The sequence below is a fragment of the Equus przewalskii genome, chromosome 25 (assembly GCF_037783145.1).
Source record: "Equus przewalskii isolate Varuska chromosome 25, EquPr2, whole genome shotgun sequence".
NCBI classification, from domain to species: domain Eukaryota; kingdom Metazoa; phylum Chordata; class Mammalia; order Perissodactyla; family Equidae; genus Equus; species Equus przewalskii.
In genome coordinates, this window is record NC_091855.1 from 32,729,878 (window position 1) to 32,753,547 (window position 23,670).

At 41.3% G+C, this 23,670-nt stretch overlaps 1 long non-coding RNA gene across 2 annotated transcripts in view; it reads left to right on the forward strand.

The window, feature by feature from the left end:
• LOC139079303 (uncharacterized) overlaps positions 1-22,922 on the forward strand; it is a 28,065-nt gene extending 5,143 nt beyond the window's left edge. For both annotated transcript variants that reach the window (XR_011532821.1, XR_011532820.1), the window contains exons 2-3: positions 15,355-15,435; positions 22,628-22,922. This is a non-coding gene — a long non-coding RNA (uncharacterized lncRNA). The remainder of the gene's footprint in view (positions 1-15,354; positions 15,436-22,627) is intronic.
• Positions 22,923-23,670: the final 748 nt, after the last annotated feature.

The following is a 23,670-nucleotide window of genomic DNA, read 5'->3' on the forward strand; positions in this document are numbered from 1 at the left end:
TTTAAAAATGAATTATGTCAACGCCAGAGTTCTGTTGCTCTATGTGAAGGTACCACTTTGGCATCAGATTTGAATTGTTACCAAGTTGAATTAAATATCCAAAGGGTCTATTATTGGATAAATTGATCATTTATTCGATCATTCCAAAACGAGGTCCATATCCAAGTCTGGGATCTGGCCTGACACCTGAATCCACAAAGAGCACTTGTGGATAAACAAGAGGCCCCTGGAGGACAGGGTCCCTTATCACTGCAACAGCCTCTAAGGACCAGGAGGCCTGGAGCTCCATCTGCACCTGTGGAACCAGACAACGTCCCTTTTCCTGGGGAATCCAGTAGGGAGACGAGTATTTTTAAAGGAATTGAGGGAAAAGGATCATGGCAGCTTTAGCTTGAATCTTGAGGCTGTTGTAAGAGAAAATAACAGTGTTGGTAATTTCTCCTTCCTGTTTAAGCACTTTGGGGAAGTGCTGTCCTCTAGATTAAACTGGGAAGCAAGAAAAAATGAGTCCCCGTGCCAGCATACGGACCCACAGGCCCACTAGGCCACAGATATCTAGCACGGGGGAGCTCTCTTAGAGGGAAACTGGGGAACTGGGCCAGACTGCAATACAAGAATTCCCTTCTGATGTGGAAAAAAAGAACAAGCAAAAGGAATTTAATCATCTCAGTCAAAAGCAGATTGAGATTTTCTTCCCAAACCCTTTGTCTTTCTCCTCCTTCACTCCTTCCTCCTCCTCCTCTTTCTTTCTCTTATTGTGGGAACAAAGACATAAGATAAAATTCACCGTATTAACCATTTTAGAGCAGAGAGTTTAGTGGCATTGGGTACATTCACATTGTTGTGCAACCATCACCACCAGTTATCTCCAGAACTTCATCTTCCCAAACTGAAACTCTGTCCCCCACGAAACAATAACTCCCCTTCCCCCACCCCTGGCCACCTCCATCCTACTTTCTGTCTCTATGAATTTGATGGCTCTAGGAACCTCATATTAGAGGAGTCATACAGTATTTGTCCTTTTGTCCCTGGTTATGTCACTTAGCATGATATCGTCAAGGTTTATCCATGTTACAGTTATGTATCAGAATTTCCTTCTTTTTTAAGGGTAAATATTCCATTGTATGTACCCCATTTTTTGGCCATTTACTGTTGATGGACACTTGGGTTGCTTCCACCTTTTGACTATTGTGAATAATGCTCCCATGAACATAGGTATACAAATATCTTTTCAAGTCCTTGCTTTCAATTGTTTTGGGTGTATGCCCAGAAGTGGAATTGCTGGATCATGGAGTAATTCTATGTTTAATTATTTGAAGAACACTCATACTGTTTTTTCCATAGCAGCTATACCATTTTACATTCCTACCAGCAATGCACAATGGTTCCAACTTCTCCACATTTTCACCAGTATTTGTTATTTTCCGATTTTTTTTTTATAATGGCCATGTTAATGGGTGTGAAGTGGTATCTCATTGTGGTTTTGATTTCTATTTCCCTAATGATTAGTGATGTTGAGTGTCTTTTCATGTGTTTATTGGCCATTTGTATATCTCCTTTGGAGGAATGTCCACTCAAGTCCTTTGCACATTTTTTTAAATTGGGTTGTTTGTTTTTTTATTGTTGAGTTGTAAGAGTTCTTTATATATTCTGGATATTGATCCCTATCAGATATTTGATTTGCAAAGATTTTCTCCTATTTCGTGGGTTGCCTGTTCACTCTGTTGATAGTGTCCTTTCATGCACAGAAGTCTTAAATTTTGATGTAGACCAATTTATCATTTTTTCTTTTGTTGCCTATGCAATAGGTGTCATACCCATAAAATCATTGCCAAATCCAAAGTCATGAAGTTTTTCTCTATGTTTTTTCAAAGAGTTTTATAGTTTTAACTCTTATGTTTAGGTCTTTGAGCCATTTTGAGTTAATTTTTGTTTATAGTACAAGGTCTAACTTCATTCTTTTGTGTGTGGACATCCAGTTTTCCCAACGCCATTTGTTGAAAAAAAAAAATCCCACTATTTTACCTTTGAAATCACTCATAAGTGTGAATTTAAAAATCTTTTCCCAGTTCTTTCAGTGTTTGCTTTGTGTATTTTGAAGGTCTGGGAATAGGTATATCCACTTTTAGGACTATTGTGTTTTCTTAATGAGTTGACCCTTTTATCATTGTGAATTGTCGCTCTTTTTCTCTGGTTATAGTCCTTATCCTGAAGTTCACCTTGTCTGATATCAGTATAGCCACTTCAGCTTTCTTCTTATTAATGTTTGTATGTTTTTCCCTTCCTTTATTTTAACCTATCAGTGTCTTTCTATTTAAGTTAGATCTCTTGTAGGCAAAATTTAATTGGTCTTGCTTTCTTATCTACTCTTATAATCTCTGACTTTAATTAAAGTGTTTTATTTAATATAGTTACTGATATGGTGGGATTTAAGTCTACCCCCTTATTGTTTTGTTTTCCACTTGGTTATCTGTTATTTTTTTCCCTCTTTTCATGTTTTCTCTTGGATTGAATAGTTTTAGATTCTATTATCTCTCTATTGGCTTATTATCGATATCTACCTGCTTTATTTTTTTTTTGGTGGAGTATAGAGTTCACAATATGCATCTTTAACATCACAGTCTACTTTCAAATCACAATATATGTTGTAATATGTATTCTAAGAACCTTACAATAGTGCACTCCCATTTCTCCCTTTGGGTCCTTTATACAGTTGTTGCTGTACATTTTACTTCTACATAGACAACAAACCCCACCATACATTGTTATTATTTTTGCCTTAAACATTCAATTCTTTTTCTTTTTACTTATTTCATTCTTTTGGTGAGGACGATTGGCCCTGAGCTAACACATGTTGCCAATCTTCCTCTTTTTTTTTTTTTAGATTTTTTTTATTTTTTCCTTTTTCTCCCCAAAGCCTCCTGGTACATAGTTGTGTATTCTTCGTTGTGGATTCTTCTAGTTGTGGCATGTGGGACGCTGCCTCAGCGTGGTCTGATGAGCAGTGCCATGTCCGTGCCCAGGATTCGAACTAACGAAACACTGGGCCGCCTGCAGCAGAGCGTGCGAACTTAACCACTCGGCCATGGGGCCAGCCCCCACCAATCTTCCTCTTTTTGCCTGAGACTGTTAGCACTGAGCTAACCTCTGTGCCATCTTCCTCTACTTTGTATGTGGGATGCTGCCACAGCATGGCTTGATGAGCAATGTGTAGGTCTGAGCCCAGGATCAAAACCCACAAACCCTGGGCTGCCAAAGCAGAGCATGCAAACTTCACCACTATGCCACTTGACCAGCCCCATTCAACTCTTTAAAAAATTTTTTTTAATTAGGGAAACATATTTCATATTTACACACACATTCACCACTTTCAGTGTTCTTCTTTCTTTTGTGTAGCTCCATCTTTCCAGCTGGAATCATTTTCCTTCAGCCTGAAAAGCTTCCATCAACATTTCTTATAACATAGGTCTCCTGGATGAAAAGCCTTATTTTGCTTTCATTTTTGAAGGTTATTCTTTCCCAATATAGAATCCTATTTTGACAATATTTCTTTCCTTCCAGCACTGTGACAATGCACTTTCATTGTCTTCTGGCTTGCATTGTCCTGACAAGGAGCCTGTGGATATTCTCGTCTTTGTTCCCTGTATATAATGTGTCTTTCTTTCTCTGGCTCCTTTTAAGAACTTCTCTTTCATCACTCCTTCTCAGCAATTTGATTATGATGTACTCTGATGTGCTTTTATTTGTATTTTTTCTGCTTGGGATTCATTGAGGCTCTTGCGTCTGTTTTTATATCATTAAATTTGGGGAAATTTTGGCCATTATTTCTTCAAATAGATCTTCTGTTGCCCCGTTTCTAAGGCTCCCATTTCGTATACATTAGACCACTTGATCTTGTCCCACGGGTCACTGAAGTTCTTTTCATTTTTTTCAGACTTTTTTTCTTTGTATGTTTCAGCCTAGATAGTTTCTTTTGTGATTTCATAAAGTTCAGTGATCTTTTCTTCCGTCCAATGTCTTGTTAAATTTATCCACTGAATCTTTCATTTCATTTGGTTCCATTGAAATTTTACTCATCTTTTTAAAATAGTTTTCATGTCTCTCTTCATTGTGTCTGTGTTTTCCTTGGAGTTCTTGAGCATATTTATAAGAGTTATTTTAAAGTCCTTGTTTGATAATTCCAGTATTGCTGTCATTTCTGGGTCTGTTTCTATTGATTAATTTTCCTCCTGGTTGTAGACATATCTTTCTGCTTCTTTGAATGTCTAGTAACTTGATTGTGATTATAAACATCACATTGCTTTGTGTCTTGATTGTGTTGTCTTTCTTTAAAGAGTATTGGAGTTTATTTTGTCCATCATTAATTTACTTTTGGATTAGTTTAATTCTTTTGAGCTTATTTTAAAGTGCTGTTAGGTTGGGTCTAGAGTAAAGGATATTAGTAGAGTAGGGCTAGTTTATCTCTACTACTATGGAATAACTGTTCTGAAGTCTTCAATAAATGCCTCAGTGGTTGTAGTGAGCAGAATAATGGCCTCCCCCAATGTCCACATCCTAAACCCTGGAATCTGGGCTTATATTAGATTATATGACAAGGGGAATTAAGTCAGCATCTGGAATTAAGTTAACTAATCAGCTGAGTTTAAAATAGGGACATTATCCTGGATTATCCAGTTGGGTCTTAGGGTCTTTAAAAACTGAAGAGGGAAGAAGAAGAGAGAACCGGAGAGCTAGGGCATGAGAAGGACTCAGCTCAATGTTGTTGACTTTGAAGATGGATAAAGGAGACCATGAGTCAAGGGAAGTGGGTGGCCTCTAAAAGGTAAAAAACGCTGAGAAATGGATTGTTCCCTAGATCCTCCAAAAAGGCAAGCACCATGCCAACACTTCGATCTTATCCCAGTGAGATCTGTGTCAGACCTCTAATCTACAGACCTGTGAGATGATACATTTGTGTTGTTCTAAGCCACTAAGTTTACAGTAATTTGTTACAGCAGCCATGGGAAACTAATAGAGTGGTCAGTGTGATTTCTCCACACTGGCTGGGTGGAACTCAATTGTTTCTCAGATATTGTGAATGCTGAGACTGTTTCAGTTTATCACTCCCTGGTGGTTCGTCCACCTTGTTTTGTTTCCCTTCTCTCAGGGATTATGGTCCTGCTGCCCAATGTCTGAAAATGATTGTATCATATATTTTGCTCAGTTGCCTAGTTGTTTCCAGCAGGGAGGAAACAAGTAGTGCTAGTTATTCCCACATGGCCTGAAGCAGAAGTAATATGTTCAATTTTACATATTGAGAAACAACTTTATTTAAACTTTCCCTTTTTTTTTTGGTGAGGAAGATTGGAGCCGACATCTGTGCCAATCTTCCTCTATCTTATATGTGGGACGCTGCCACAGCATGGTTTGGTGGGCAATATGTAGGTCTGCACCTGGGATCCGAACCTGCAAACCCTGGGCCACCAAAGAGGAGCACTCGATCTTAACCACTACACCACCAGGCCGGCCCCTGGTCTGACTTTTTAAAAACTTCCTTCAGTGCAGAACTCAGTCCTGTGTTGCCAAATTATGGCACTGCCTTCTTTCGGCTTTGGCAGCCACTGCTGAGGATAAAAGGAACTCCCTATGTCTTCACATGGTCTTCCATCTGTGTGTATCTGTATCCTGATCTCCTCCTCTTTTAAGAACACCAGTTATATTAAATTGGGGCCCACCCACATGATCTCATTTTGACTTAGCCACCTCTTTAAAGACCCTGTCTCCAAATACACTCACAGCCTGAGGTACTGGGGGTTAGGACTTCAATGTATGAATTTTGGGGTAGGGGAGACACAACTCAGCCCCTAACAGTGCCTTCCTATATTTAAAATTACTGTTTCAAAAAAGATTGGGAATCTTTTCCCCCTCTGTTTCTATGGCCCATTGACTCTTCTTTATCATTTAATGGCAGCAGCAAATATCTAATGACGTAAACTTGATTTGCTGGATAGGGTGCCAGGATATGGTCAGGATACAGTTTCTGCCCTCAAGGGGTTTTCTTTTTCTGGTGGCATTATATTTTTGAAGTATTAACTGATTTTTTTTCCTTAGTACCTTCATCTACCTATTGTCCCACAGACAGATTCCCATATACCTTGAACTCACACATACCTGTGAAAGTGGCTGAGATCTGGACCAGTTTGGAGGGAGGCCTTACAGTCAAGAATGAGTGAAAACTCCACGGTTGACTGACAGTGAAATATGAAAGAGAAATGAGGATGCCTGCATCAGATGACAACATTGAGGACCAGATGCCCACCCCCACAACTGAGAACTTAGATGCAACTGCAAAAAAAAAATTAACCTCCAATTAACTAGAGTTCCTTTTCTACTATGCAGAGGCATAGGAACTCAAGAAAGAAATAAAATCACATTTCTTGCAGCCTGAAATCAATTCCTATGATATTATCTAACTGGGGAAGCAGGACATTTCCACAAGAAGAGAAGCATTAACACAGGCTGATAGATACAGGGAGTAAATAAACTGTGGGGCAGACACTTTCTACAGAAGTTCAAGGCCTCTGAAGCCTGCAGAGGTGGAGAGGACATCACGAATGGTCAGTGACCTTCTTCCAATATTAACTGACCATACTGGTTAAGGTGATACCGAGTGCCTAACAAACTAGCTGCTATAATAAGGAAACCCCACATTTCAAAGGTTAACTACAATAGAAGGTTACTTCTTGCATATGCAACAATTGACAAGGGTGATCCGGTTGCTAGGTGACTTCTTCCACACAGTCATTCAGGGACCCAGGATGCTAGGTCTCCCCAGCTCAAGGAGGAACGTTGTACCAACAGTACAGAGAATAACTCATGAAAGGAATCATCCTAGTTCCCATTCACGAGTACTTCCTGAGTGCCATGCACCATGCTGGGGCTCCCCATTCAATCCTCACAATAACCCTTTGTGAAGAAGCCGGGCTTGGAACGGCTCACACCCAATGCTGGCCAACCCCAGGCCAGATTCTTAAGCATTCTGCTCTACGTCAGCCTTTTGATTTACGCTGATGTTGCATTCCTGAGAAGTGACACTTAACTCAAAAACGTGTAGAGCAAAAATGAATTTTCTCAGGAGAAATCAAGGGAAAGCCAAGCAGAAGAAATGCTCTAGGAGATTGCAACAGATTCCAGTGGTGTACATGTTTTTGCCATATTGCCCTAATATGAGCAGTCAATAAACAGTTTAAGGAGAAAATTGAATATGTTAAAATTTATTCATGGAATAACAAGAAAAAAAATGGCCACTGACTAATGGAGCACTGGCCAAGATAGCCTGCAAATGCTGGTATGAAGGTCTCCATTTTCCACATTGTAAGGGTTCTAATGTGTGAAGTCTGTTGTCATATTAGTGATGTTCCCGACTGAACACTCCATTGCTCTTGGTGGCTCTGCTTAAACTTTTCTTAGTGTTTTCATCAGAGTGAAGCACATACACCCAAAGCCTGTGACAGTAGTAATTAATAATCATCATTGTAATAATAGTCAAGAGCAAACACTTATTGAGCACTATGTGCAGACGTGCTCTAAACACTTGCACTGATTCATCTAGTCTTCACGTTCACCCAATAAGATAGGTTCTCTCATACTCCATTTTACAGATGAAGGAACGGAGGCACTGAGAGATTGAGTTACAATGGTGACTTTATGTGTCAAATTGGCTGGGCCACAGTGCCCAGATATTTGGTCAAACATTATTCTGGATGTTTCTATGATGGTGTTTTTGCATAGGATTTACATTTAAATCGGTGGACTTTGAGTAAAGCAGATTGCCCTCCATACTATTGGGTGGGCCCCATCCAATCAGTTGAAGGCCTGAATAGAACAAAAGGCTGACCTCTCCCTGAGAAAGAGGAAATTCTGCCAGCAGATTGCCTTTGGCCTCCATCTGCAGCATTGGCTCTTCCTGGTTCTCTAACAGACCACCTCTGGACTTGAACTGCCACTCTTTCCTGTGTCTCCAGCCTGCTGGCTTCCCCCGTCAGATTTTGGACTTGCCAAACCTCCACAATCACATAAGCCAATTGCTTAAAATAAATCTCTTTCTCTCTCTATATATATACACATCACATCCTATTGGTTCTGTTTCTCAGGAGAACCCCACCTTAGACCCTTGCCCAAGCTTATATTCCCAGTAAGTGGTAGAACTGGCTTTCAATCCTACAGTCTGGTGACAGAATCCATACTCTTGATGGGAACTGTCCTGTCAGCCTTTATCAGTGCAGTTGGTAACCTCTATTTTGATGCTAATATTACTGCACAATCTGCTCCCTGCAAGACAAAAGCCAATTGTCAAGAGGCAAGATGGTGGCAGAGAAAGGGCATTTTATTAAGTGATAAGCTAACAAATTGCAAGATGGGGGCACTAGTGTCCTAAAGAAACATCTTAAGGGAGGCACAGAATCTTGAAGCAGTTATATAGGCCAGTGGGTTATAGAGGATGGGGTTAGGAATGTTGACCCTCTGGTGTTACAGACTGGGAGTGGCCACACCAGATAGACTCCCTGTCCGGGGGCCATCCCATTCCTAAGGAACTCAAAAGAACCAAAATTGTCATCTTATCGCAGCTGGGAGGTACATACACAAGCAGGCGTCATAAAACCTACAAAGCATTTAGATCTCCTGGAGGGTGCTTATCCAGCTGGGTTAGTCAGTCACAGGTCATTCTAAGTTACCATATGGTTTCTCTTCTACAATATGGCTTCCCTTATGTCAACCTTGTGTTGAGCAGGTCTCACTAATAGTGATAACTTTCTTCCACTTCTTCATATTAACTGACCATGTTGGTTAAGACCCTGCAAACTGCCTCAGAAACTACTTGCTATCATACACTAACCCCAAATTTCAAAGGCCAATCACAGTAGACGCTTACTTCTTGCATATGTAACAGTTCAACAGGGTCCATCCTGGTTGCTAAGTGACCTGCCTCCACATACTCATTCAGGGACCCAGCTGCTAGAAGCTCTGCCATCTTCCATGTAGCTTCCAAGACCACCTGGGGCTTGACTCCATTCCAGCCAGCCAGAAGGAGAAAGGGGCATGATAGGTCAGGCATAAGAAGTTTTTATACTCACTATTGCTAAGGAATTTTTCATAAAAAAAGGAAAAATTGGCAGGCAGTTTAAATTCTGTTATTCTGAAATTATTTTATTTGTATATATGTTTTGCTCCTTTCTCTTTCACTTTAAAAAGCGCTATTCTTTAAAATCACGTTGAAAAGCACATTTTTAAGTTGTTCACTTCTCTTTCATTTTATTTCAAACTCCTTAAATCAACAGGGTGTAAATTGAGAGGCAGGTATATTTCTTAAAGAATCAAGCAAATTGGCTGGAAGGGCTGCTTTATATAGCAGATGTTAGGAGAGAAGTTTGGAGATAAAATTAGGGTGAGATTATGGAAGGCCTTAAATGTCGGGCCAAGGAGCTTGGACTTCATTCTGTGAGAGATCTCAAGTGTTAGCTCTTTCTCCCGTGAACTAACAGCCCTTATTCTCGACACCGACTAATCATAGGCGATGTCCACCACCATACTCGAGAGTGCTAACATTTTGTTACTTGTTTGTTTCTTATTTGCCCTCCTGCCTCCACACCCATCACCCCGATAAACTGTGTGCATCTCAAGGGCAAGGACCATGGCTTACACTTTTCTCAGTGCTGCACGAGCCTAGCAGAGCATTTCACGCACGAAGTTTAAGGACTACATTCTGTTGAAATTCAAGAAGTATAAGCCCCTATACCTTCAAATAACCCACAAATTGGTGAATACAACTAGCGTATAATTTCTTCCCAAAATGCAGTATATTTCAACTGAAAAATATGAATGATGCCTTGAGGTTTCTAATGACTTTGTACGTTCTGCCTGGGGTCTCACCAAAATGGCTTAACAAATTATGCTCCCGGGTTTCGGGATTGCATCCTCCAAACTGTTTTCACGTCAGAAAGCCAGGCCACCACATTCGACATTGTGTTCTTTGAAATTTCTATTATTGAGTGGGGAATCCCTTAGGCATCTTTACTTTCTCATTTTTATCACTAAGACTAGCAGTTAGCTGATATTTTTTAGAGCTTTTTTTTAATAAAGGAGGAAAGCATTTTTTAAAAAATTACAACATAAAATTTATTGCCTAAGCAACTGTTTGTAGAAAACAAAATCCTGTTTGTGCTGGTAGTCAGCTAGGATCGCTCACTAGCTGAGAAACTCACTCCGACCCACGAGCCTGTGACTCAAACTCATGACTTGGCAAAATGACAAATGGCCATGGATCTGGGGATTTGCAAATAATCAAAACCATGCATGCTGATCTTAGGGATGGCAAGTGTCTATGATATAATAGTAAATGTGACAATAGTAATGATTCCACGAGTTACCCAGCTGTGTGACTACGTGTGCGTAAAACAGAACATATGCCTGTACGAATGTACATGCATACAGATGTGAGCTTGGGCATGCGTGTATTTTCACATTCTTCATTGCTACTTAATAAGCTACTTTGAAACAATGGCTTCAATCAATAACCATCACTTCTCTCTCACAGTGCTGGGAATTGGCTGAGCTCAGCTGGGTGGTTCTCACTTGGGATCTCTCCATGGTTGCAGTCAGCTTGTGAGTGGAGCCGGAATCATCTCAAAGGCCTCTTCATACTCATATCTGGGGCCTGGACTGGGAAGATCAAATAGCTAGGAGCTAGGGCTGGAAGGCAGGTGGCTCCTGGGGCCTCTCTCTCTAATTCTATTTGGTCTCGCCATGTGCTCATTCCAGCATGGTGGTTTCAGTGCAGCTGGACTTGTTACATAGGGGCTCCAGGTTCCAAAAACACGTGTAGGGGGGACTCTAGCAAGATGGTGCTATGCTCTTCCATAATCACATATATCCCGTTACCTCTACCACCTTCCATTGGTTAGAAGCACATCACAGGTCCCACCCACCCTTGTGGGGAGGGGAATGAAACAAACGTGCATCATGGGGGCCCCCTTAAGTCTATCTGCCGCTTGTGGTGAAATTAATCAATGTGCTCTAGGTCATACAGCTAGTGAGAAGTACAAATAGGATTTGAACCCAAGTGGTCTGGCTCCAGAGTCCCCGTTCTCAATTATTATACTAGATGGACTCTTGGTGTGAGTGAATATTTTTTTCTTATAATTCTCTTTTTAAATGAATATGCTCTCCCCTGTGGCCTCAGTTAATAAGAGACTAAGCTGACGCAATCATGCTTCTGAATCTGCAAAGCTGATGACCAGACCTGGGAACATGGTGACTTCATGCAACTGAGTCACTCCACATCCATCAGTGAGGCTTCCCTCGTGACCCCTGCTCCATGGCTGTTGCTTCAGGTCACAATAATATACCTAACATATTTGTACAAACAGAGAAAGAGGTCTTGTCAGACGGCCATAGATTTCCTTGGAAAGCCTTCAGGCTCAAAGGCAGGCAGGCAGGAACATGTGGGTAGTGTCGCAATGGAAGCAACTGGGGGACCTCTAGATGCTGGGACTTCAGCCTTGGAAAGGACTCCAGCAGCAGCTGATTTTCTACAACACAGCGGGCTGAAAAAATACATCTCTGTAAAAATAAAGAAAAGCCTAACCAAGTGCAGCTGCCATCCTCCCAATAATTAGATTTGGAGGATTATTGCTGAGATAAATGGAAGATATCATATGGTCACTGCTAGAAATGTTTGCCATCCCTGTCTAACTGTACTACTAGACACTGGAGTTCTTAGCAGACCCACATATGTTTGTTTTTAATTAAAACGTGCTGAATGAACCGTTAGCTACACTGAAATAATGAAGAAAAACAACACACGACAAATCAGCTAATTGACAACTCCAAACAGTCTATTTCATACCCTTCAGTTATGTTAATAGAGATTCCCAATATGTTCTGGTTGAAATAATAATTACAAGACACAGTTACATAATAATTGAAGAGGTAGATAAAAAATTTGTTCTAAGTAACTACAGCAGCAAAACCCACAAATAGGTCAAAGGATTACAAATTCATTTACTCAGTCTCTATTCTGATGAGTATTTATTGCCTATTATGTGCGGGGCTCTTCTAAGCTAAGGCTTATGATGAAATATTCCTAGTGTTTTCACATATACGTTTTTGTTTAAGATAGCATATTCTACGGGTATCGAGGTGTGATGCAGGGTATGTCTCTAACCACGTGATGAACAAAACAGCAAGCAGCTCTTCAAAAGGAGAGGCTGCAACTTTAAGTTATTTCAAAAGCTAGTTTATGCGAAGGCAGAGAATCTGGCCAAGATCTGGACAAATTACATTTTATTCAGTGCACAAGAAACTAGCACAGCTGCCTGAAGGAAAACGTGTCCTGGGATTGTGTACACGGAGCGAGGCCAAAGGGCAGCCATATTCCAAGTAGACCGTAAACAGAGGTTTATTGGAGGCCTCTCCAAAGATCATGGCAGAATTTCAGCTGTGAGATAACTAGAATTCTGGCCAAAATTGGGAGTGATGGAAACTGTCACATGCCTTTGGATATTTTGTAGAGATTTATCCCTTGGCTGGGTTGTCTCTGATGAATGAAGGAGAATAATTCAGAGTCAGTCACTGAACACCCTCGCTCTTAACTAGAAGGGCAGGATATCAATGAGGTAAATTAACTCCAGTGTATTTAGAGTTTATTTACAACTAAACTGCAAAGCCTCCATCTCATCCATATTCAATCAGGGAAAATTGTGGCTCATCCAAGAGAAGACGTGCGCCAAATTTGGGCAAGGCGAAGGGTGACATCATCTGAAAGGGCTGGAAATGAAGTGTAAATTTGAATATCATCTGTACATAAGTGATAATTAAAGCTGTGAGACTCAATACGTGCCAAGAGAGAAAGTCAATAAAAATGAGGAACAACAGTGTCCTAAGCCACGTTACCTCTGAAATGGAGATTTTTAAAAATAAGGTGGTGAACGCAAGATTTTCTTTTCTCCTGAGCGATCTCAAAAGAGATGCAGATCACTGGTAAGAAAGACTCTCATCCTCTGCAGATAGTCACTGAATCACTCGATTGTTCGACAAAGTAGAGTTTTCCTGTACGATTTCTATTCCAAGGAAGTAAGTCATTTCATTTAGCTTGAGGAAGACCACCCTTCCTCCCCAAATAGATCATCTTAGGGAATAGTAACAAAGAGAATCACCAAGACAAGCTGACATTTGATTGTCCTTTTGAAGTCTGGTGTTAAATTTGGACAGGAAACACAAGTTCTGATCTGGGTGTTCGATGATTCATTCATTCAGTGACGAAATAGTTTCTCTTTTCTCAGCTGTGTTTGAACACTTTAACAGTAGCTAACCAAAGTAAGATGCAACGTGAGTCAAGTGAACTGGAGACTGGTTCATAAGGAATTATTCATTATGAAAAGGGCAGCTTTTGCCCTAATCATCCCTCTAGAGATCTTTGACTTAGGGCTCTTTTTTCTTTTCCTTTTTCTCCTTTCTTTTTCTTTGGACTACGAGCTCTCCAGACTGTAGACGCTTCTTAAAAACATTCTGTTTCTTAGTAGTGTGGGCTGAGCACAGAGCGAGATTAACTGTGACTGATGGGTGTTATGGGCTGAATTATGTCCCTCCCAAGTCCATGCGTTGAAGTCCTAACCCCCAGTGCCTCAGAATGGGACTGTATTTGAAGACCGGACTTTAAAGAGGTAATTAAGTTAAAATGGGGTCATTAGCACGGGCCCTAATGCAATCTGACTGGTGTCCTTATAAGAAGAGGAGATTAGGACCCAGGTGCGCACAGAAAAGGCCATGGGAAGACACAGGGACAAAGTGGCCTTCTGCAAGCTGAGGAGAGAGGCCTCAGAAGAAACCAACCCTGCCAACACCAAAGAAGTAGGGCTAGCATATATTTTCCATGGAAGATCTTTACCTTGAACATTTTCTCTCATTCTAAAAATAGACCTACGTCATTGATTCATCTGTTGTGTCATCTTGACCAAAGAGAAAAAAAATTTTTGTTTTTCTTCTCTGAGTTTTACTTTCCTCATTTCAGAATTGGGATGACAAATCTTTGCTTCCTAGGCTTGTTGCCCCGGAAGTAGATTATCAACAAAGTAACATAGACTTGTCTCCTTCCCTTCCTCCATTTCCTGTATGATCGTAAAACACTATGGCTTCCCAAATATTTTTCCCTCAAATATCTTATGATGGTTTGAAGTTAACTTGGTTTAGTCCCTCACTATGTGACTCTGGACAAGTTACTTAAACTCATTGTCCCTCATAACCTGCTTCCTGAGGTTACAAAAATTAAAATTCCAATGACAATTATTGAAGGCCTGCAGCAGAGCACCTGGCACGTGATCAGAGTTCAGTAAAGTTTTCTTTCTAAAGGCACAAGCCTGTTACCACCCAGAGAGAAATGGTTATTGCATTTGAGATTATACTCATTTATTTATTTATGCGCCTCTTCATTCTAAAAGGATTTTAGTCAGCTCATAAAAATATCTCCAGAATGAATTAGTCCTCATAAGGGAAAAATAGCATGAGGTGGTAGACAAGATTATTGGCCGCCTTCCTATAGCAAATTCAAAAGCAAGCACACAGGGCTGATTCCTAATGCATTCTGCAGGTGCGTGACCCCAAAATGCAGTGAGGAGCAATGTTTTGCTAGGGAGCTAGAGGTGAAATGAAGTCCTACTTAGCCACTCCTTCATGGTTTGAATTCACTCAAAAATAAAATTAAAGCATCTTGAGGAATGGATGAGTTGGTCTTCCCTATGGCTTTTTAAACTTTAAAAATTTAAGATATACAGAAAAATACAAAGAATGTAATAACCGAACTCCCATTTTCTACTACTCAGATTAGAAACAATTCACATTTCACCATGTCTGCTCCCAAGACTTTTAAAGAAATAAAACACTACAGCTAAAGTTATGTTTAACTAACCAACATAGAGACAATCTCTAATGTATTTAAATTGATCTTTCCAGAATATTTAACTGTTTATTTACATACATAAAGTATTTCTATAGGTTCAAATGTGTTTCACGTCCATAGGGGTGAGTGGTAGCATATGGTATGTACTTATTATACATCTCGCCCTTTCAACTCCACATTGTTTTCTGAGTTGAAGCCACATTGTTACATGGTGATCTCACTCATTCCTTGTAGGTGCAGAGTTATGGAATGAATTGTGTGCTCCCCCACCCCGCCTGCCCCCCCAACTCATATGTTAAAGTCTTAACTCCCAGAGCATCAGAATGTAACTATATTTGGAGTTAGAGTCTTTAAAGAGTTAATTAGGTTAAAACGAAGTTATTAGGAGGGACCCTAATCTAATGTGATTTGTGTCCTTATAGAAGAAGAAATTAAGACACAGACACACAGAGGGACGACCATGTGAAGACACAGGGAGAAGGTAGCCATCTACAAGCCAAGAGGTGAGGCCCCAGAAGAAACCAACCCCGCCAACATCTTGATCTTGGACTTCTCCAGAATTGTGAGACAATGAATTTCTGTTGTGTATGCCATTCAGTCTATGGTACTTTGTTATGGCAGCCCCAGCAAACTAATGCAGGCAGCCAAGTATTCCACAGAATACAAATCCACACTATTTTTAGCTATTCCTCTAGTGGTTGACATTTACGTGGAAACTAATCACAAAAGGCACCCTTGCACATGGTTCCTTGTGCACTCACGTGGGAGTATCTCTAGGGTAATTCCTAGAAACGAAATTGCTGTATCACAGGGGAGGCACGTTTTCAAATTTACAAGATGCTGCCAAATTACTTTCTAAAGGATCTGTATCACTTTACACTGTCAACAACAGTGAATGAGAGTGGCTGTTCCCCCACATCCTAGCTATCATTTGATATTCTCAAACTTTAAAATTTGTGCCAATATGATTGGCAAAAAATAAAATCTTATTGTGGTTTTAATTGTACTTCTCTAATTATATATGAAGTTGAATATCTTTTCATACGTGCATTGCCCATTCTTATTTCCTCTTTTATAAATTCTCAGTTCATATCATTTGCCTATTTTTCCTTTGGGTTGCCCTTTAAATACAATCTAGTTAACAATCCTCTGTCTGCTGGCTGTTTTGTAAATATCTTCTCCCAGGCTACCACTTGTCTTTTAATCTTGTTCATGCTGTAATTTTGACAAAAGGTTTTTAATTGGGTGTTCTCAGATGTACCTCTACTTATAGTTTGTCTTTTTGGTGTCGTCTTAAGAAAAAAACCTTTCCTCTCCAAAATTCATAAAGATGTTCTCTTATATTTTCTTCTAATAGTTTTAGAGCATTTTCCTCATGTTTAGATCTTCAGTACATCTTTAATTTATTTCTACGATGGGGATAGGTAGGAATTCTCTTTCTTTTTCCTTTTTTTTATTTGCAGTCACATTGGTTTACAAGGGGAATTTTCTGTCTTATTCTTTCCTATTCGAGAGTCAATTGTCTCAATATCCTCTATTGAAATACCAAATACTTAAAAAAAAAAGTCTCAGTGGAGCACCCACAGACCGTCTCATTTTAAGTAGTGTAATTTCCTGAAAACTCCTCCAAAATGTATTAGGAGAAAAATGTACCCCTAGGTAAGTAAATAAGCTGACCTAATGGTATTTTGGAAAGTAGCCAAGCAAATGCTAGAGGTTGTCTGCCAAAAAATGGTTGTGATATTGGAAGAGTTGATGTTAAGTCCTTCTTCCTGACAGTCATTGGATAGCGAGGCCAGGTGTCTTTCCAAGGCTACTCTGAGTTGGTAATGACTAAACCATCAGTGGCGTTTAGAAGGCTTGTCCTTCCATTGTCCCTAGCAAAGGGATGTGCCTCCTGCCCACCAGAGCAGTGACCCCTGCACGGAAATCTCTAGAATGACACACTGAAGCTGGCTACGGTATTGTCCCTGGAAGATGGGGATGGGTGTTTGTGGGAAGGATAAATTTTTGCTGAATTCCTTTTTTTGACCATATGCATATATTACCAATTCAAAATAATCGTTTCTTTTTAAAGCCACAAAAAGGGCAATATGTCACTGAGACGCTAAGTAAAACCAGGAGAAAACATCCCTGTGCTATTCTTAAAAAAGAAACACAGATTGATGAGAACTTTTGGGGGGAGTAATTTGAATAGAAATTACACTCCGCTTTAATTATTTGAATAATTTAGACCATTGGTTTTCTAATGTTTCTTAGCTACAAAACACTTTGTTCAAACTAGACCTTTCTCAGAAGACCAGCATATAAGATAGATGAAATAAAAGTAGTCTTATTTAAAATAGGGATCCTCATTGGGGACCCTCAAGGCAGCTCTTTGGGACCCTGAGGGCTCTTTAGAATCCACTAAACATCTTTCTTTAAAGTCAATGTATTTGAGAATTAGAGAAAAGTTATAATTATTTTTTCACTTTCTTCATGTAGTAATTCTATTCTGCCTCTGAAATTCACAGCATTGTGGATTCATTCATTCTGTAAACTTTCTTGAGCACACCTACTGTTTTCTAGGCCCTCTGATAGGCACCAAGGAAGAGGTGACTTAGAGATGGTGAGATCTGAGCAAAATTTTGAAGTGCACCTAGAAGACAGCTGAAAGTCAGGGAGGGCTTTCCAGGAGACTGCAGGGGGAAGCTGGAAGGAAGCAGGCTGGCAGATTAGGGACATGGCGGGTGCGGGTGGGGGGCTCAGTGTGGTGAGATGCACAGGGCATCTGCTGGCGGTAGCAGGTGCTGAAACCCGAGAGGCAGGGAGGAGTGAGTTACTACGTGCCTGGTGGACCTTTCTAAGTTTGGACTTGGAAGCCCACAAGGAAGTGATTGAAGGGTTTTAAGCAGGAGATTGACACAGGCATATTTGTGCTTTGGAACAATCACTCCGGCCAAAGTGAGCATTGAAAGGGGACATGATTAAGGCAGGGAGTCTGGCTAGGAGATTACTCCAGACATCCAAGGAAGAGATGATGATGGACTGACATGAGTCTGGGACAGAGAGATGAAGCAGAAGGGGGTTGGCTGAGACAGAATAAACTGGATATTGGTCAGAGGAGGAAAAGGGAAGTGTCGAGGGGATTCCTGGAGTTTGGGTTTGTGTAACTGAATGAGGTTGGATAACTGGTGCCATTCAACACAGCAAGAAGGATGAGAGAAAGGGTTTGGGCAATAGATGCTGAGTTCCATTGGGGGACAGGTTTTGTTTGAAATACCTGTGAGACATCAAAGTGGAAACGTCGAGTAGGCAATTGGATATCCTGTTCTGGAGCTCAGGAGAGAGGTCTGAGAGGGAGGTGATGATTTCTGAGCCATCCTCGGTGTGATAATAATGGTGATCAAGAAGCTAGTTAAAATCCCTGAGAGAGTGTGAACAGTACAGAGAAGAGAGTCCCAAGAAGGCAGGAGAAGGGTACCCCCCATGAAGTAGACTGAGATGGCTCAGCAGAGAGGAAGAGAATCAAGGAGAGTGGGGATCAAGAAACCAAGAGAGAGCGTTTTAAGATAAGAGGAGTCATCAGGAGGTTCAAATGCTGTGCTGAAAGAAGAAATGTGACCGCTCTTGCAAGGACTCTGATGATGAAGGGAGTGTGAGCTGCCTTGAACCGGACCTGCTTGACGTATCTGATGAGTAACACACGGGATGACTCTGGTCAAGGATGGTCAACTCTAACCACACGATAGAACACCTGGGGAATTTTTTTTTTTTAGTATTGAAGCCTAGACCATAGATGTAATTGGTCTGGTGTGGGGCCTGGGCAACAATGTATTCTTAAAGCTCCACAAGAGGGCCTAATGTGTGGCCCCAGTTGGGAACCACTGTTCCAGTTATTCTGTATTTCGATCAACAAAGGATTGATACAGGTTATTCCGGGAGAAGTCAGATGACTCTCACATTGATCCACGTTGTCAGGACACAAAGGAGTGGTAAGTACAGGAAATAGAATCCAGTAAATTAAAATGGGTCTGTGTGGACCCAGCTCTTTTTGGTGGAGCCAGGTCCTGAAATTGGGGGAACACAAAGAAGTCTTCCCCCTTGCTGGTGAGGGGAATTTCACGACGCTCTCCCAGAACACGAGAGAATGTCCCCAAATCATGCTGCGTCTATACCTACCAAACATCCTTCTGCTTAATAATTCAGCTTTGCCTGGTAATTTTAAAATCATACATATTTTTCAAAATTTGAAAGGAATACATATAAAAGATAAAAAATAAAATACTACAGAAGTAACAGTCTCCCTACTCAAATTACCTCCACCCACAACCACATCCCAAAGCCAGCCACTTGACCATTTATGTTCTTGCGACTTCTGCTGGTTACCTCATGACCGTGAATAATATGCTCATTCCTCTCTCTGCTAATTTATTAATACTATACATTATCTATCAGTACTTGAAGATGAAAGCTTACTTCCTCTGCCTTCACTTCCCCTTCTCCCTTCTAAAGTTTGGAAGTCGCAATATTATTTTTAATTCTTCTTTTGGTTACTTTTATAACTTCAACGAATGTACTTAAAAATTCTATTTCTCATTCCATGAACTTGACATATTATTTCTTAACTGTACATAGTGTGAGATGAAGATATCAGTTCCCCCATTTTCCTCTTTCAACTTCTATCACTTTGATCTCTGCTTTTCCATTGTTCTGATTGACAGCATTACTTTCTGTTCTGTAACCACGATAAATCCTCTCTGTTTGGTCTGCAGGTTAATCTTGAGTTGAAAGCCAAAAAAAGATGCATTTAAATTATTTCCAGTAGGTAGATGTTGTTCACCGGAGAGCCAAGGACTGTGTTAGGACCACGTTTCTTCCTCCTGAGTCCAATGTCACAACTCTTGGGTGACTCAAAGTGGTGTTCCAAGTAGCATGGGAAAATTGATTCTCTTTAATTACACTCCATCAATGACTCAAAATCATGGTTCATTTTAGTTTGCCTCTATTTGGACCATGACTTTCTTGTAACATTTTTAGTTGTTCCTAGACTTCTCTTTTGTATTCACCATGCCGTAAAGATTTCCACCTTCTTACTCATTCCATCTAATGCATTGAATGCCTTCAATTTTTCCCTTACAGAGAGGATTCTTGGAGCCCACTCACTTTCTCTTTCAACTTGGGCCTGGGAAAAGGAGTATTAGAAATAAAGAACACAAACATTTTGATCACTGCGAAAGGATAGTCTCCTTGTAAACAAATCAATTTGCCATGTATTCATTAGTCTTGTCTTAATTTAGTTAGTGTGACTTTGGCGTGGAGGAGCTAATTGTCTAGGAACATACAAAGAAAATTCAGGTTCTGGATCTCAGAGATTAAGTATCAGACCCTGAGGGTCTCAACCACAATCAGCAAAAATCCTTCAGTGCACCTGTAGTGGATACCGTGATGTGTTGCCAAAATGCTCAAAGGACCAAGGCACTCAGCCCCTGGCCCCAGTTTGAGACATCCCTGAAGGGCCATCCCATCTTCGGAGTTCCCCATGGGATGGGTTGAGGCCTCTTTGGCAACTGCTTTGAACTTCAGCTTCTTTCTCTGCCTAGTCTTTCCCTCACTCTCTTACAGGCGTTGTTCCCCAAAACACTCCCCAATAAACATCTGTCTCAAAGTCTGTTTCCTGAGGAACCTCACCTACAATCCTACTTTTCTCTCATACCCATAAACAAACAAAACAGTATAAACAACAAATATAAACAAACGAAAAGGTTAATTTCTTATGGAGGCTATTGCATTGCTGGGGGAGGGGGATGTTTTCCAAGCAGGCGATGGGATGAGAGGTGGGATTCAGTTTCGGGAGGGCAGCAGGGGCTGGGATCCAGGACATCAGGGAATGGGAAGAGGAGCTAAACTTAGTCAGAGACAAGAAGGGAGGACGGTGAAGTGTGGCTGATGATTGCAGGGACTCTTATGGGGGAGGAAGTTGATGGTTGTGACTCTGAATTTGCTGGGAGAGAAGAGCACTCTTTCTAAACGCGCTTTTCCCTCTCTTATACCTGTACCTAGAGACGCTGGCAGACCTGAACTGAAACAACGGCATCAATTACAGCATGTTATGGAATAATCAGTTTGGTGGATGGGCTTAGAGTAATTTTATTAAGGTCCTATTAATTTAAATTAGAATTAGTCTATATATAATCTATGCTATGGAGAGGGGCTTGGGAGGAGGAGCCAGCTTTCTGAGGTCAGCATTACTTATATGTCAGTCCCTGCTAAGTTAGTTGAAGTTAAATTCAGCTTAATTCAGAATGATGGCAAACCTCAGATATTAATAAATTAGCCAAGATAGAAATGTATTTGTCCAGGATAAAGCAAGTCTGGAATTGAGCAGATCGGTGGCTGTCCTGGTAGTTTTACAATCATCAGGGACCCAGTCTCCATCTACGTTCTTGCTCCACCAACCCTAACAAGTGGGTCCACCTCACGGTCTTAGATGGCTGCTTGAGTTCCACCCTTTGCATTCCCACCAGAGGAAGGAGAACAGGAGAGGAAAGGCATGGCCACACGGAGCTGCAAGGGAGCCTGGTGATCATGTGTCCAGCTGAAACTTGGGAGTTCAAGCACCAGGGCAGAAGGAGAGAATGGCATTGGGGGCCATCAGTGGCCTCTGCCATAGCTACCTTCCCCTGTCCCTGACACCTGGATCACCCATGCCCTCTCTCTGCCCACCAGCCCCACTCTGGTGCTAATACTCAGGCAGAGCAGTCAGTGGATCAATAGCTGAACTCACTGCTGCAGGGCTGCTGCATGGCATTTCCGTGCCTGCATGCCAGAGACTTCTGACTCAGTTTCCCTCCCAGAACTCCTCTTCCATGACGGTGCTCTGTCAAGATCTTGCCCATGCCCTCCCTTGGGAGTCTGGTCCCTCTCTTTGCCACGCCGTCAACGCCTCCAGACACAGGCCAGGGCCCTCATCTGATGAAAGAGATCACATCAGATCCCATCAGGCCCTCTTCCGACGGAAGACATACACCTGAAGCCCAGTGCCAGGCCACGGAGCTTTCAGGATCACTTCCTGCCTGGACCCTTGCTCCCCTCTCCCCACCTCCCCATCAACTTGCTCAAACTACATTTGAACTTGACATGCTTATCAGCTTCCCACGAGTGATGAGGATGAGCAAAATCTTTTTCTCCCCGCAATGACAGACTCGGTAAAAATGAAATTTTTAGGGAATATATTTTTTTTCATTCAAAACGAGAACCTGAATCCCATGGGAAAATTGACACCTTTGTGGCTTAGGTCACCAGCTTTGAGAGGGTGTGATGTCTCAGCTCACAGAACGTGGACTGCAGTCTCAGTTCCGCCTCTTGCTAGCAGTGCAACTTGGGCAAATAACGTACCATCTCTGACCCTCAGTTTCCACATCTGTAAAACTGTCATAAGTACAGCAGCTACCTTTCAGGGTTTACGGAAAATTAAATGAGACAACCATGAATAGTTGCTAGCACACTGCCTGGCACATGGTAAGCACAAAGTAAATCTTGTCTATTATTATGATTATTATTATTGAATTTTAAATATCAGTAAATTGGCACTGATTTTTAGTTGCTAAAATGCTACTACCTGGGCCTTTGTGAGAAGTAGTTATATGGAGTCAGCTTTCTAATGTTTCATTCTGAAATTTTGTCTAATTCCTTACTTCTTCCTTCTCCTTGTAGATTCCAGCTGTGGAAGTCCCAGCCTGCCTTATACCCAAGGAGGTGTTGTATGTAAAAATCAAGACTTCTTCCTGGGGCTGGCCCCGTGGCCGAGTGGTTAAGTTCATGTGCTCCACTGCAGGCGGCCCAGCGTTTCGTTGGTTCGCATCCTGGGCGCGGACATGGCACTGCTCATCAAACCACGCTGAGGCGGCCTCCCACATGCCACAACTAGAAGGACCCACAACTAAGAATATACAACTATGTACCGGGGGTCTTTGGGGAGAAAAAGTAAAAAAATAAAATCTTAAAAAAAAAAAAAGCCTTCTTCCTTTGGTAAATACTTCCACCATCCCAAGCAAATGCCTGCATGCTCCAGTGAGGGAGATGCATCTTTGCAGACCCATCAACTCAGTGATCAGTTTATCAGCCCACACCACATGCACGGCCACGGGACCTTACATCTTGGAGTGGCACTTGAGGGCCTGACCTGGGGGAGACCTTGTCCTCTGGGCACAAAGTTGCGTTCTCCCCCCACCTGTCCTTTCCTTCCTACACGTAAGTTTCTTTCTGTCATCTTATTTTGTCTTTTTTTTAAAATTATTTTTGGTGAGAAAGATTGGCCCTGAGCTAACATCTGTTGCTAATCTTCCTCTTTTTTTTTTCCTCCCCAAAGCCCCAGTGCATAGTTGTACATCCTACTGTCTGGTCCTTCTAGTTCTTCTCTGTGGGATGCTAGCACAGCATGGCTTGATGAGCTGTGCCCAGGATCCCAACTGGTGAACCCCTGGCTGAAGCAGAGCACGTGAACTTAACCACTTGGCCATGGGGCCAACCCCTATTTTGTCATTTTTGCTTTCTTTTGCTACACAATTATTCTTTTTTACGTGTTAAATAGGTAACATATAGTTCATTTAGAAAAGCAAAGAGATGGGGTAAAAAACCATGTAAGCCCACCACCTTGGTGTGTATCCTTCCAGAACACCTACACATGCACACAATTTTGTTTTCATGGAAATCAGATCTTATAGGCTACACCAATGGTTCTCAACCAGAGTGATTTT